General features: G+C 41.3%; 1 protein-coding gene across 1 annotated transcript in view; it reads right to left on the bottom strand.

Annotated features, from left to right (window-relative positions):
* Window positions 1-4,391, bottom strand: part of ARHGAP28 (Rho GTPase activating protein 28) — a 160,633-nt gene extending 156,242 nt beyond the window's left edge. Inside the window, exon 1 of the mRNA XM_084621689.1 lies at window positions 4,374-4,391. The gene's annotated coding sequence lies outside the window, so the exon portion shown is untranslated. The remainder of the gene's footprint in view (window positions 1-4,373) is intronic.
* Between the last annotated feature and the right edge of the window lie 11,097 nt (window positions 4,392-15,488).

The raw sequence follows: 15,488 nt of genomic DNA, 5'->3' as shown, positions 1-15,488 counted from the left end.
ACACCCACATCTTGAATACTGTGTACAGATGTGGTCCCCTCATCTTAAAAAAGATATATTGGCATTAGAAAAGGTTCAGAAAAGGGCAACTAAAATAATTAGGGGTTTGGAACAGGTCTCATATGAGGAGAGATTAAAGAGGCTAGGACTTTTCAGCTTGGAAAAGAGGAGACTAAGGGGGGATATGATAGAGGTATATAAAAACATGAGTAGTGTGGAGAAAGTGAATAAGGAAAAGTTATTTACTTGTTCCCATAATATAACGACTAGGGGCCACCAAATGAAATTAATGGGTAGCAGGTTTGAAACAAATAAAAGGAAGTTCTTCTTCACTCGGTGCAAAGTCAATCCGTGCAACTCCTTGCCTGAGGAGGTTGTGAAGGCTAGGACTATAACAGGGTTTAAGAGAAAACTGGATAAATTCATGGAGGTTAAGTCCATAAATGGCTACTAGCCAGGATGGGCAAGGTCCAAGGAATGGTGTCCCTAGCCTCTGTTTGTGAGAGGATGGAGATGGATGGCAGGAGAGAGATCACTTGATTGTTACCTGTTAGGTTTACTCCCTCTGGGGCACCTGGCATTGGCCACTGTCGGTAGACAGGATACTGGGCTGGATGGAACTTTGGTCTAACCCAGTATGGCCATTCTTATGTTTCTCGTGCCGATGTCTGGTGCAGTCAGGGAGCTGATCCCTAGCTGGCACAGAGAAGGCTTCCTCACACTAAGAGGCAGATGGTAGCGAGGTTCCTCACAACCCTGGTACCCCTGGGAAGTGGCACACCTGTATTATACAGGAGGTCAGAGAAGATCTTAACATCTGTAAATATACCCATCTATTTCCCTTATTAGTTTAGTTTAATTCCTCTAAGACAGTGAATTTAAATTTGTAATAAAATATAACAAGTCAATAGATTTTGAAATATTTTACAAAGTCACTCAACTAGTAAATTATAGTTTATTTCAGTCTGGCTGGTTTTCTCAGGATTCAGCTACTAATTTGTGTAATTCCAGGCTGATTATCTCAGTTGATTGAAATTTGACAATATATATATTTTGTAATTGGGGTTTCAATTCAATGTGAATAAAATGTTTCATTTTTAATGAATTTTGAATGAAATTTTAAATTTTTTTTCCTATTGGAGAAGAAAATGTATGTGTGTTTGTGTGGGTGGGGGGAACAAAAATTCAAAACAATTTTTTTTCCTGAAGAAAACAGAAATATTCCTTTTGAATAAAAAGTTTCAGTTTTGTCAAAAAGAAGGAAAATCATTGTGAAAAGTTTGAACAAAATGAAAACAATTTTTCCAACATTTTCTATGACTAAACAAACACATTTTGTCCAGCTCTAATAATTGTGTTATTGCTTCAAGTAGATGTTATATGCACTTTGCAACGTTGTGATAACTCTGGTGGCACTGACAGTATTTTCCTTTTCTATTATGCAAGAAATCAAATATTCATCTTTTTCTGTGCTATCAGCATGGATCTTTCATGTATCAGGCATTCCAAGTAAATATGGAAGATTTCTCCAGTGTCTCTCCCTCTCCACAATATAGGATCATGGTCTTGCTGTGGTAGTAACAATTATGACTGACTTCCAGCTATTGTAGTCTGTTCAGCTACAGAGTGGTTGCCCAGCTGTCTGTACAGTAGTTTTTTTTAAACTGCTCAAAGGTCTGTTGAAAATTCCGCAGTGTAAGGCAGCTCAGACTTCTAGAAAACACCTAGTTCACATTGGCCGTACTCCAGGGTGTAACACAGTTATTAGCATAGTAACTCTGCTGTTAGTATATTATCTGATTCTTGCAGTCCTTCTCATACACATAGTTTGATATTTTTTCCTTATAGGTAGCATGGTGATTAGAGAAGGAAGTGGGTTTCAACTATCTGAGGGATGTCGATATATAGCACCACCTCAGTTCATTGACTCTTAATTCATGCACCTACATTGTAGTTCTTATCCCTATTCTTTCTTACGGTGTGTAGCACTCTATTCTTACTGCTTGGCCCATCTCCTTCCTTTGTCCTTGTTAAAATTTGGCAGCAATGGGAGCAAACAGAAACTGCTGATTATATGCACAGCTGCTGTGCTGTGGTTGCTATGAAGAAACCAAACTATTACATTTTTAATACAGTGCAGAGTATTGTGCAAGCTTGTGCCGGGTATGCTGGCAGTTACTTTCTCCCACAGTCTGCATTATGACTACTTCATATACATAACCAGAATTAAATTGTCAATTAGAGACACAAAGGAAAGATTGTTGAACTCCTTACTCATAGTGGCAAATCAAAGTGACTCTCCATCAGGTTGAAAGAGTTCATAACCTATCCCTAAATTAGTGAATATCATCACTAGCAGCTCAAGATCAAAATTCTAGCAAGGACCCAGCTACTTGTCTTATTTTCTCATTTGTTCACTAATGAAGACCCTTTTGAAAGTGCTCCCAAGTGCTCCATTGTGGCTCCCATGGTGATCAGTGAAATCCTGCATCTGCAGCTTTGGGGCACCCTATGAAGTGTATACTATGCAGGCAGGACTGGCCTTACCATGAGGTGAACTGAGGCGGCTGCCTCAGGTGCCAGACTGTGTGTGTGTGGGGGGGGCCACTAGGACCCAGAGTTTAAAGTTTTGGCCCAAGCAAGGGGGCATCATTTGAGCTCCCCGCCTCAGGTGCCAAAATGTTTTGGGCTGGCCCTGTATGCAGGCTGGAGCACCAGTCTGACTTGGATCATTCATTTGGAAGTGCTAATCTGTTAAATTAAGAGCTGTGTGGGGCACACAGGAGTGGAATGACTGTAAATACATTTTACATGAATTTTAAATGTCTAAATATTGTAGGACAGTGCCCCAGATTCCTCAAAGAAAGAGCTGTAACTGCATGATAATATACTCTATTTAGAAAATTGCTGGCACTACGAGAGATCAGTATAGTCACATACTCCCTGTTGCTACTTGTGACTATGCTGAACTTGTCTTTTTCCATTATAATAATTTTTAATATTCATGTGATTTTATTTTTAAAGGGTGTGTGTCTGTGTGTGCACTACTCCTGTTCTAAAGTGCCCTCACTTTGTATTTTTCCTTGCTTTTTGTACTGTCAGCACAGTGTGGGGTTTAATCTGAGAAACTGATGCCATAGGTGCTGCACCTTTAAATTTTTAAGCACCACTCCTACGTCAGCTTTGTTTTTCCTCATAGCTCAATGCAGATTGTCAGTGAAGACAAATGCTGTGTATTCTTTCATAGGGACTTTACATTTCTTCTTTCTTGCTTCATTGTTCTTTTACCTGAAAAAGTCAGGGGATAACAGTATTGTTAACCCCAAACAATCAAAAGTAATGTCAGGCACCCAAAATCAGGAGACTTTTTTTTAAAAAAATCTCATTTTAAAACCATAGTGTTGGTGTTTCTTGTCATTCCTTCTGGCTTTTGAACCATTATGATTCACATTTTCAAGATTTTCTCTGAAGGCATGAAGACAAGAAACTTAATTTTTTTTAAAAAAAATGGAAGCTCACATTCTCATAATTACATGTATCCAGGAGCTGGGACTTTAAGAAAAACAACAAGACACTAGATAAAATTGTGAGAGTTATCAACACAGCAAAAATATACAAAGAAAATCAGCACTTGGTTTTTGGTTGCCCAAAATCAAAATATTTTTGTTTTTCAGTGTTTGATGAAAATGCAAAAAGAAAGAAAGAAACCCCTCCATTTTTCATTGAAAAAGAACATTTTGAATGAAAAATTTTGGCCAGCTCTGGCTTCTTATTCACTTTCATGAAGGGACAGGTTTTATCTTCCTCCCCAAAAAACAAAGGATTAATCACTTCTGCACACAGATTTCTCCAATATACTGACCTCAAAACTATTTTCACTTATTTAGGTACCTAAAGACCTGATATTGCAGTGTTGAGTACTCTTGCCTCAGTCCAGCAACCCATTTAACCACCAGCTCAGTTTTAAGCACATGAATAGCTTCATTGACTTTAATGAGACTATTCACAAACTTAAAGTGAAGCAATGTTTAATTGCTTTGCTACAGCGGGACCAGAGTTCTCAGCACCTTATAGGATCAACCCCTAAAATATAGGGTTAGGAGTCTACGCTCTCATTTTAGAAAATCTTGGCTTTTTTTTTTTTTTTTTAAATAGCCTTAGGTTGTTGGTTTGGCACAGAAAAGTCCTAGAGGCTCTAATTTTTTCTTCTCTCAACCTTCCCTCCTCTCATGGATTTCAGTAGATTGTTTCTCTCCTGGTTACACTTGTGTATCAATACATCTTCTTATAATTGCAATAGAAACAGTCAGTACAAATCATACTGGGCAAAAATTATAATTGATTTTAGACAAAAGACACAGTGGTGAACTTACTTTTCAAGCCTTCCAGAGCTCTTTCGTCTGTGGATTGTAACTTGAACGTGTCTCACAGCTTGAAATCTCTGACCTTTTAGTGACTTCTACAAACTACTTATTGCAGGCTCGTTTTTTTCCTGACATCAGATAAAGTGCTGATAGGAGGGTTCTCATGGAATTTGTCAATAGTTTAATGTGCTATACACATAAATCCTGTGCTAATAAACTGATTGGAAATTTCATAATTGAATATAGTATTAAGACACAACAAATTGCATATTATTGGATTAGTAAATACATGCCTTGGGTGCTCTCAACTTGGGAGCTATGTATTAATGCTCATCTTCAAATACACCTGGGCATGTTCAAATGCTACTATTCTAGGGACTTTTTAATGTTAGCTAATTAAAACTATTCTATATACTGAATAGGGCCTGTTTCCCCTCCCACTTACATCAATGTAAATCAAGAATAGCTCCTCTGAAGTCAATGGACCTGGTTCCTTAAATCTGGTATAAGGGGCTGGGGCAATATCCTTGCTCTGTTGAAGTCAGTGAGAATTCTGCCATTGATTTCAATGGAGCCAGGATTTCACCTTGCAGTCTTTTCACTGATTGCAGTGAGCTTTGGATCAAGACCTAAGTGAGAGAGGAATCAGACCCACACTTTACTACTTTTCCTCTTAGATACTGTTTATAGTGGAAGGATAGAAAAGAATAGTCCATAGTGCATAAAGACTCTTCCACTGGTTGTAACATTTTTTTATTCCACGGAGTTTTGAAGCATAATCTTTATCTTCATGGACAACCATGAAGTGGGAGAAGAGAAAAACCCTCTTCCAAACAGGAACAATCAGGAAGGTTGTTCTGTAAAAAGAGGGGGTTGTGACAGATATGGCAATTTCCTGCTTTATCCTTGAAAGATCTCATGGTATTAAATGTAGGTATAATTGTATGCAACTTCTTTATAAGGGAAGGTGCGACAAATATTGCAGTGCCATGCGGTACGTTTAGGGTCCATTGTTTGAATGGTCTGCGTAAGATTGTTTTCTACTCTATGGGGAAGGGCTACCACAGTTCCTACAAGAACTAAAACCAGGAGAGGGTGATTAAGTTAAATCAGTCAGGTTGTAATCCCACCTAGACCGGCATGCATATACTACTTCAAACTAGATTTTCCAGAGACCAACAGACAAAGATAGGACTTTAGGCTATTTCCCCAAAGTTTACACTGACTCTGGGCCTTCTTTCTGGTTCAGCAAATGGACAGTACTTTCTCTCTAAGGGTGCTCCAATCCTTCTTGGGAAGGTTTGGAAGGACTTTGGTCTACTGAGGCCCTATAAGACTGAGGGGTGACCTCTGGTAAGCCTTTAGCATGGATATAGGAACTTTTATTGTTTTTATATGTTTTCTCTGTAATGCATTCACCTAAGGAATAAATGTGCTTGCTTATAAAGACCTGTGTGGTAACTCATAATTGCTGGCAATTAGGATGTTCATAGTCTTTGACGAGCAAGCAAAGCACAGATGCAGGCCTATTTAGGCAATCTGGCTTGCTGGATTTATAACAAGGTAGGTGGGTATAGCGAGGTGAGGACTCACTGGTGTGGCACTTCCTGCTGATCGTCTTGGGAAACTCTTTCCAGCCTTTGGAGCGCCCTCTGCAGGCTGGTGTCTCGCCTGCTGCTGGCATCCATTACCCTCCCAAACTCCAGTGCCCTTTAGCCTGGGGTTCTGCCCCAGCAGTACCCCCACACTCTGGGTCTCCCCTCCCTGGGAAACCCCCCACCCTCTAAACCCACCTTGCCTCAGTGGTTACTGCCAATCATCATCTAACCCCCACTCACTGGGGCAGACTGCAGTGTAACGGCCACTCTCATTGGCAAGCGGTTAGGACCTGCTGCCTTTGTCTATCCCCGGGCTGCCCCTCTGCAGCCCCAGTACCTTTTGGCCATAAACAAGGCCTGAAGCCTGGGGGTTTACCAGGCTGGAGCTCTCCAGCTCCCTTTGCCCTTCCCCAGCACTGCTCCACTTCATGTACTTTGCTCCAAGGCAGCTAGCCCTTCCACTCCAGGGCTAGAGTGAGACTCCTCCAGCTCCTGGCCCCCAGCCCTCTTATAAGGGCCAGCTGGGCCCTAATTGAGCTGGCCACAGCTGTGGCTGCTTCCCCAACCAGCCTAGCCTTTCCCAGCCACAGCCCGCCCCAGGGCTTCTTTAACCGTTCCGGGCCAGAGCGGGGTGACCACCCCGCTACAGTGGGGAACTGCGCAGCCTGGAAAAACCCTAGTCAGGAGGGAGAGAGAGAGAGACATGGGTCCCTGCCCAAGAGAGGTGATGACTGAGGAACCAGGAGCCTAGAGTTGGTGCCCTTGGTGGAGCACAAAGGGGGAATATGGGTGCAGTTGCCCTGAACAGTGATGAGGTTATCTGGTTCATAATCATTCCTATATACCTTGTATGACATCTCAAAGTACAGATCATACTTAACTGTAGAGAGCTGGGGAGTAGTAAGAGAAAATCTGATTTGCAAATAAAGGCACCGTGCTTAGTTTTGTGGGGCCATATTAATATTTACAATTATTCAGACAACTCCAGAGTATTTGTGAAAAGGTCTGAGAATCAGCGCCATGTGACATAAGTGATAAACCCAGCACAGCACAAATAACAAGTAATGAAAAGTCAGAGTGAACTCTGTGTGGACAACTCAGAGTGTTTAACTTATTCATACAAATTATTCAGTGAATTTTTACCCATAACAAACATTTTCAGGTATCAGAAGGGTAGCTGTGTTAGTCTGTATCCACAAAAACAATTAGGAGTCTGGTGGCACCTTGAAGACTAACAAATGTATTAGGGCATAAGCTTTCATGGGTAAAAAAATCCACTTCTTCAGATGCATGGAGTGAAAATTACAGATGCAGGCATTATTTTACATCTGTATTATTACATCTGTAATTTTCACTTGGTTTGATAACAAAAGAAAGGGCTACATTCATAACTCATATTATTTATGATATATAGTTTGACCAGTTCTGCTTGCCAGTGGGTCAGATTTTCTGCTGTCTGACACAAGTAGGTTGTGCAGCACATATTAATGACAAAAGGACATTTTAAAATATATCAGTAATTTAAGTGGTAATCATGAAATACCGGTAAAATGTGAATTTTAAAGTGGACATATTGTAAACAATAGTTTACATAAAAAGTTGAACTAATTTTGGCTTCCAGACCATTTTTTTTAAATACAAGCACATCCATGGAGGACATGTGTTAGATAAGATATAGAATCTATACTAGATAAGATTATCTTTCAAGGATGTTTTTCAGTTCCCACAGGAAATAATGGAAATTCAAGAAAGGCCTAAAGAAAGAGCTAAAACAATAGGATTTTGATGGATAAGTGCCTAATATTTTGTGTTCCTTGGGCATACATCCCTTAGACAACACTGAAATGAGGTAGTTACTTACATCTGAATCAAACCACTGTCTCTAATTATACAAAACTTCCACAGCCAAATTCTGTCTTCACTCATACGTATAACACCCTCCTGAATGCACAGGCATTGTTTGGGGATGAATTTGTACGTAATTTTATATCTATAAACACATTTATAATTATCTACCTCACAGTGTTTGAAAAAACAGACATTAGGAATTTCAATGACTAAGGATACATTTCATAGGTGGTTGCACAAAGGAAGGGCTATTCAGGTATAAACAATAAATTGATCTAAATAATATCAGTGAAACCTGAGTCAAGTATTTATTATATTGTTCAACTTGATGTACTAACCAAAATAAGAGTTCAAGTGCCTAATATTTAATGCCTGATCTAATGTCCATGGACTTTAATGAACTTTGGAGCAGGCTCTCAAATCACAAAGCAAACTGTAAGCCATATTAAACAGCATGACCCTATCTATAGCATTTTTTTTTCTGTTTTAAGCACTGAAAAAAATTACACATACTGCAAGAGTTTTTTCCTTCTGAGAAAAAAATATCGTTTGCAGGCAGTTTACAGGGCTTTAAGTATCTCTTAATGCCTTTGAATTATTAATCTTTTAAAATCCAAGATGCTTGACATTAAATATTAAAGAATAAGATACAGCATTGTAAACTACAACCAAATGGTGAAGATACATTAGTCGCTGGGATACCATCTGGACAATTCTATTAAATATCCATCTGCTCTCAGCATCTTCCACATGTGGTTGACAATAGGTTTTTCTTCCATAGAAAGAACTTTTTGATTTCTTGAGACATACCTCTGTATTGCACCATTCCTTTTTCTATGCCTACATAAGGGCAAATCTGCATTTATTGAAACACTGAGCATAATATATTGTCTAGAAAACTGGGTCCTAGGTAGTCTGGCTTAGGGGTCGAAGCAGGAATCAAGCTCAGAGGGTGGTGCAAAGGTCAGCACCAGAGTGAGAGTCTGAAGGCCAGAGCCAAGGGTCAAAACAGAGTCAAACTCAGGAATCGGAGTTGAAGGTCAGAACCAGATTACCTGGAGTCAGATAAGGCAGCAGCAGGGCTGGTTCCGAGGTGGAAGCATGGCTGGGACAGGACCGGAACAAGGCTGAGTCTATGCTGTAGCAGGGCAGGATCTATGCTGTAGCGAGTCTGGGTAAAGATAGCATCTAGGTTGGAGCAGGGTGGAAAGCAAGGTAAGCACAAGGAGACAGAATCTACAAATGTGAGAGCTGAGCAGGGCCAGCTCTAGGATTTTTGCCGGCCCAAGCAAAAAAATTTTTGGTCACCCCACTTTTTTTGTGTGCCCCCCTCCCTGCCCACGGCTCTGCCCCAACTGTGCCCCTTCCCAACCCCTTCCCCAAATCTCCAGCCCCGTTTCCTCCCCTGGGCGTGCCACATTCCCCCCCCATTGCTTCCTGCGGCTCCCCCCCGCAACCCTCTGCCCTAGCTCACCTCTGCTTCACCTGCTTCCCTGAACATGCTGCCGCTCTGCTTCTCCGCCCTCCCTCTCAGGCGAGGGAGAGGCAGCGCGTTCAGGGGAGCTGGCGGAGCGGAGGTGAGCAAGGGGGGGGATGCAGGAAGTAACGGGGGGGGTGTAGAGAAACCACTCTCCGCCCCAGCTCGCCTCCGCTCCACCACCGCCGCCTCCCCTGAGCGCTCCACCGCTCGGCTTCTCCTCCCTCCCTCCCAGGCTTGCCGCGCCAAACAGCTGTTACGCGCGCAGCAACCCTGGGAGGGAGGAGGGAGAAGTGGGGTGGCAGCGGCGGCGTGCTCGGGGCAGCAGGTGGAGGCGGAGCGGAGGCGAGCTGGGGCGACGGGGGCACATTTCTAGGGGCAGCATGGCCGGCGCCGGAATGCCGCCCCAAGCACCTGCCTGTTTTGCTGGTGCCTAGAGCCGGCCCTGGTGCTGAGCAGCCTGTGAGCTGGGGCACTGGAACAATTTGTACAGTGGGGGTGCTGAGAGCCGTTGAACCAAACTGTAAACCCTGAATCTGACTGAAACCCCTTCAAACTAGGGGTGTGGCAGCACCCTCTATGCCCCCGAATTCCAGCACCTATGCGGTGAGCTACTGTTGCTGCTGGGCTTAAGATCTGTGCCTCAATCTTGATAATGCCCAGATATTGGTGGTCCAGTTTGGCCAAGAGGTGAGTTGATTTAAGATTTTGTGTGGTCAGCCAGATATTATCTCTTACGGCAAGGTCAGGGATGGTCTGGCAGTCCTGATCAGCATGATGTTTATATGCTTCCTTAGCTGCTTGTAATTTCACCTTGAGTTCCTTGTACTTGGTGGAGATGGGTAGCTAGATCTGCGACAGCAGGAACTGGGGAGTACATGGGGATGTCCTGTGAAAGCAAGGATGAAAACTGTAGCTGGCAAAACAACAACAACAAAAACCAACATGGGGAGAGGCTTTGCTAAGTAGAGGCATGAGGAACATTATTGTTAGCTAACTCAGCACGTGGAAGCAGAGACAACCAGTTATTCTGATAGTTAAAGAAGCATCACAGGTATTGCTTGAGAATCTGGTTGACCCACTCCATCTGTCCATTAGTGTGTGGATGGTAGGCAGATGGGAGGATTGCCTCAATCTCTAGAAGCTTTAGAAATTCCCACAAAAACTAGGAAACAAACAGCACCATGGTCTGACATGATGCATGTTGGCAATCCTTGGAGATGATGAAAGTTGTTCTCCTGGAAGACACAAACCATTTCCTGGGTGAAGCAAGGGATAAAATGTGCCATATTGGTTAGGAGATAGATGATGACTAAGATTGTTGTTGTATGCCACTGGTAACATGGCAGCTCCACAGTGAAGTAGACAGACATGGTAGCCCATAGCAGAGGTGGAATGGGCATGGGCTGGAGAAGGCCCCATGGTTTCAAGCAGGGATACATAGGCCCTGCCTAGTGCAATGGTTACAGGATCTTTTATAGCTCTTGACTGAGATGCTGAAACCCAGCCACCAGAAACTCCTTATAATTAAGTTCTAGATCTTGAAGTGGCCAAAGGGATATGCCATGACATAACTTAAGAACCTGCAGCATCATTTGCCGTTCCAGGATATAGATACAGCCCTCTTGGTAGAGAGGGGTTTGGGGCTCAGGAGGGGGCTCTGGGTTTGGGATGAAGGTTAGGGCAGGGGGTTGGGGTGCCATTTCAGTTTTAGGCCCTGATCCTGCAGATACTTATGTATATATGTACCTGTGGCAAAACCCCCACAATCCAATAAGTATGAAAACCACTGACTACAGTCAGTGGGCTAGTTCCTATTCCCCACCCACATTTTGATTGCTTTGCGCTACTCTGACATTTTATCTGGTTGACTGGAGATTCTCCTGGTGCAGAGGATTCAACAGGTGGCATAGAGTTGGCATAGGCCAAAAGATGAAGCTGATTTTCCATACTGGTAGTTGAGAAGAGGACTGGCAGAAGAACCCTCAAATGTGTTATATGGTGATTGCTATTACTACAGACTCAGCAAACCAGCTTTGAGTAATCTCTGAAACAATAACAATTTCTAACAAACCTTTGGTACTGTGTTTTATATTAGAATTGTTATGAAAACGTTACTAGGCAATGCTCAAAGTATGAACATTTAGTAATAATAAATTCTGCTCGAACCATGCAAAGTTCTTCTGCACACAGATTGCCTCTGTAGCGCCAGATGTGCAAGCTCTCATTCATGTGAAGTAAATGACTAGGCTTGATTTTCATTAACTCTTAGTTGTTTGATTCCTGAAGTGAAAGCTTAAAAAATGGATGCATATTTTAATAGAGTGTTAAACAGCTTATCGTATGGATGTAATTTTTATTTAACATTAATATATACATCAGCTATATATTGCAAAGAGCCTGTTTTAGTCCCTCATTAATAGAATGTGAAATGAACTTTGACATTAGTGTTTTTATTCATGAGCTTTTCCATTTTTATTATATATTTCCTCCTATACTTGCATGTAAAACAATGTCAATTCAATTGCTACAGAATGATAACACACTCTTCTAGAATTCCTTTTGCATGATAATATGTCTTCCTAGCTCATTTATTCATGTTATACACCATAATGCAATCTTCCTAGCAATGAATCATTCTAATTACAAGCAGGTGCATAATTATTTCATGTTAAGTAGTTTTAACAGCCTAGTGTTTCAGATCACAACAGTTTCAGTCTCTCTTTCTAGTTAACTGAAAGCTTTTCTATGATGCATAAAATGCTGTCTTTGGAATAATGGTTCATATATGAGTTTTTATTTCTTTTCAGCGCAGCCCCAAAACATCCTGACTCTCATTTCCAAAGCCCAGACACAACATGAGATAGCCTCGCTCTCTCTCAGGGTGAAACTGCAGATTTCCTTCCTGGTTTAATTTCGGAAGTTAAACTCAGCAAGCCTGGCTTCGTGAACACTGCTGAACCCAAATAACCAATTTTTTAATTCAAACAATATGTGACATAGTTAGTCATATAAATATATTTCTCATGATCACAAAAGACTTATTAAACAAAATATCATCCTCCAAGAACTAGTATATTTACAATATAGCATCCAAGAAATATGCACTAGAGTATAATCTTAAGAAATATCTTTGCTTCTTGGCTTGATATGACAAAGGTTCTGGGGACTCCTCCATAATTCATATTTCTTGTCAAAAGAAAAATTGCTTCCCTCCTAGTCCATTCAAAAATGCATTTGCTAAGATCATCTTCCTTGCCCATCAGTCGGCAATATTTAGAACTCAAAGTCAGTACACCATGTAGAGACAAATCAGTAGAGCTCTGTGCAGGTACCAATTTATATCCATAGATGAGGATACAAATTGGTATCCACAGAGCTGCAGGGGTCTACCAGGAATCTCTGCAGTGAAAGGAGCAACATGTGTGGCTGCTGCTTCCAGGAGCCAGTGCCCCATGCTGGCAGCTCCTCCGGTGTGTCTGTACCGCACACAGCCTCAGCCCTAACCCTGCCCACTGGGGCAGGCACCAGGCTCACCAGCAGCTGTCCCTGGTCACACTCGTGTGTACAAGTGGCTTGCAAGTCCGCAGATAGGAGATGCAGACTGCTGTGTGGAAGGGAGCAGCGGCCACACGTGGAGCCGTGGATATAAATTTGGATCTGCGCAGGGCTCTAAAAATCAGAAATGCTAAGGCACCAAATGAGTTACATCAAGCAAGAGACAGAAGGCAATTTGAGGTTCTTTAAATTCATTAGGAGCACCAGAAGGTTGAAGGAAACTGTAGGTCCTCTACTTAGTGGGCAAGGAGAGCTAATAACTGATGACATCAAGAAGGCTGAAGTGTTTAAAGCCTATTTTGCTTCTGTATTCACTAAAAAGGTTAGTGGTGACGAGATTCCAAACAGAAATAATATTATTAGCATAGGGGGAAGGAATATAAGCCAAAATAGGGTAAGAACAGGTTAAAGAATATTTAGATAAGTTAGATGAATTCAAGTCGGCAGGGCCTGATGAAATTCATCCTAGGGTACTTAAGGAGCTAGCTGAAGCAAGCTCTGAACCATTAGCAATTATCTTAGAGAATACATAGAGTACGGTTGAGGTCCCAGAGGACTGGAGAAAGGCAAACATAATACCTATCTTTAAAAGGGGGAACAAATGGGATCCAGAGAATTCAGACAAGTCAGTCTAATTTTGATACTTGGAAAGATACTGGAACAGTGAATTTCTAGGTTTTATTTATTATGTACTATTTAATTACAAAGGTGATTCACATTATTTTGTCCAATGTATACTTAAATACCAGCTTTCTACTAAAAGACTAAATTAAAGAATAATCAAAATAGAAACTTGAACTGCTTATATTAAAGCAAGATATGATGTAAAATGGAACACTTCTATTACTCTTGGCTCAGTAATATGTGATTATGATAATCTCCACCAGTATGTCCACTGCCTGTCTTTTGTGACAAAACAGAAGAGGCCCCTGCTTAGCTGGTTTTGTTCCATTAGAGATATGATGACTTAACCACTTTGAGTCAGAATAAAGACTCTCTGTCTCAGAGATGGTTTCTTCCTGTACTCAAGAAATGTATGAAACACATAGGGACTTTTGAAAGCAAAAGTATTATACCCCAAGGCACAATATATGTGCCTTGGGGTATAATATGTGAATATGTGGGGTACAAGGGTCATTACTATTCCCAAGTGGGAGAGATTTTCCTCAAATTGATGACTGGCTCTCTACTTATAAATCTGTCTTGTTGGATAGATGAGTGAAATTGCTAAAATTTTGCTAACAGTATCTGTGGGTCCAACAAAATGTAGCAGATTTTGAGGCTCGTATACCACAGTAGGAGGAAAGGAAACTTAGCCCTGGTCTATACTGGGGGGGATCGATCTAAGTTATGCAACTTCAGCTACGTGAATAACGTAGCTGAAGTCGATGTACTCAGATCGACTTACCATGGTGTCTTCACCACGGTGAGTCGACTGCTACCGCTCCCCCGTCGACTCTGCCTGCGCCTCTCGCAGAGCTGGAGTACAGGAGTCGACGTGAGAGTGCTTGGGGGTCAATTTATCGTGTCTAGACTAGACACGATAAATTGATCCCTGCTGGATTGATCGCTGCCCACCTATCCGGCAGGTAGTGAAGACATACTCTTAGACAGATCCAGCACAGTATATTACATTGTATATTCTGCCACCTACAGATAACGACGAGAAGACTTTAAAAGGGAGTCCCTAACAATGAAATTATAGCTGGCCAGACAAAATGATATATACTGTTAGGAGGAACAATGCTTTAAAATATGTTATCTAGTTAAGGTCCTGATTCTGCAATGTAATTTAAGCATGTGTCTAATTTTAACCATGTGAGTAGTCCCATTGAAGTAAAGGCTGCATAATGAAGGGAAAAGGGGGAAAAACACTTCCTTTTGAAAAATGATGATATTCTGTTGCTTTGGTGAGGAAAAAAGAAAGTCTGGTTCTGGGGGCATGTCTGAGCGTGGGAGGTGTCAGAGAGGTTATCTTTTGAGTTCTGGGATGGTGGAGAGAATTAAAAGGTGTAGCGTGGGGTGGAGGAACAGAGGAGCTAGGTGCACATTGTGGAGACAGGAAGATGAGAAATCGACTCTTTTAAAGTCATGGAGTCACCATCTAGGAACCCATGTGAAGAAAGCAAGAGACAGATCTTGGTATTGTATCCCCAATCCCTGTAAAGAGTGAGAAAGAAGAGTATTAGGCTTTGTTTTTAACCTACTAAAAGATAGTCAAAACAGAAGAAAGATGGTTGAGGCTAATTTCTTTGGAAGAACTCAGGGTCCTAGTTACATGGCAGTGGTATCTGAGTACTAACATTATCCCAATCTTGCAGGCATCTTTATACAGAGGAACTACAAATATATATCTCCTGAGTCATAATAATCACTAGTCAAAATTATATCTACTCAAAACTTTAAAACTCTTAATTATTTACTCTTTAAATTATTAATTATATTATTATTATTATTATTATTATTATTATTTTCTAGCACCCAAAAATATGTGACGCACTTTGCAGAAGGAAGTAGAAAGACATAATTCTTTTCCCGAAGCAATTAACAGTCTGAATTGTATATTACAATCTACATAAAGATACAATTCAAGTTAATGGAGAAACTGTCAGCTGCATTAGTTTATAAAAAGTAATCTACGAC

This window comes from Lepidochelys olivacea (assembly GCF_965140295.1).
Source record: "Lepidochelys olivacea isolate rLepOli2 genome assembly, chromosome: 2".
Taxonomy (NCBI): domain Eukaryota; kingdom Metazoa; phylum Chordata; order Testudines; family Cheloniidae; genus Lepidochelys; species Lepidochelys olivacea.
This window is presented reverse-complemented; position numbering and strand designations above follow the sequence as displayed.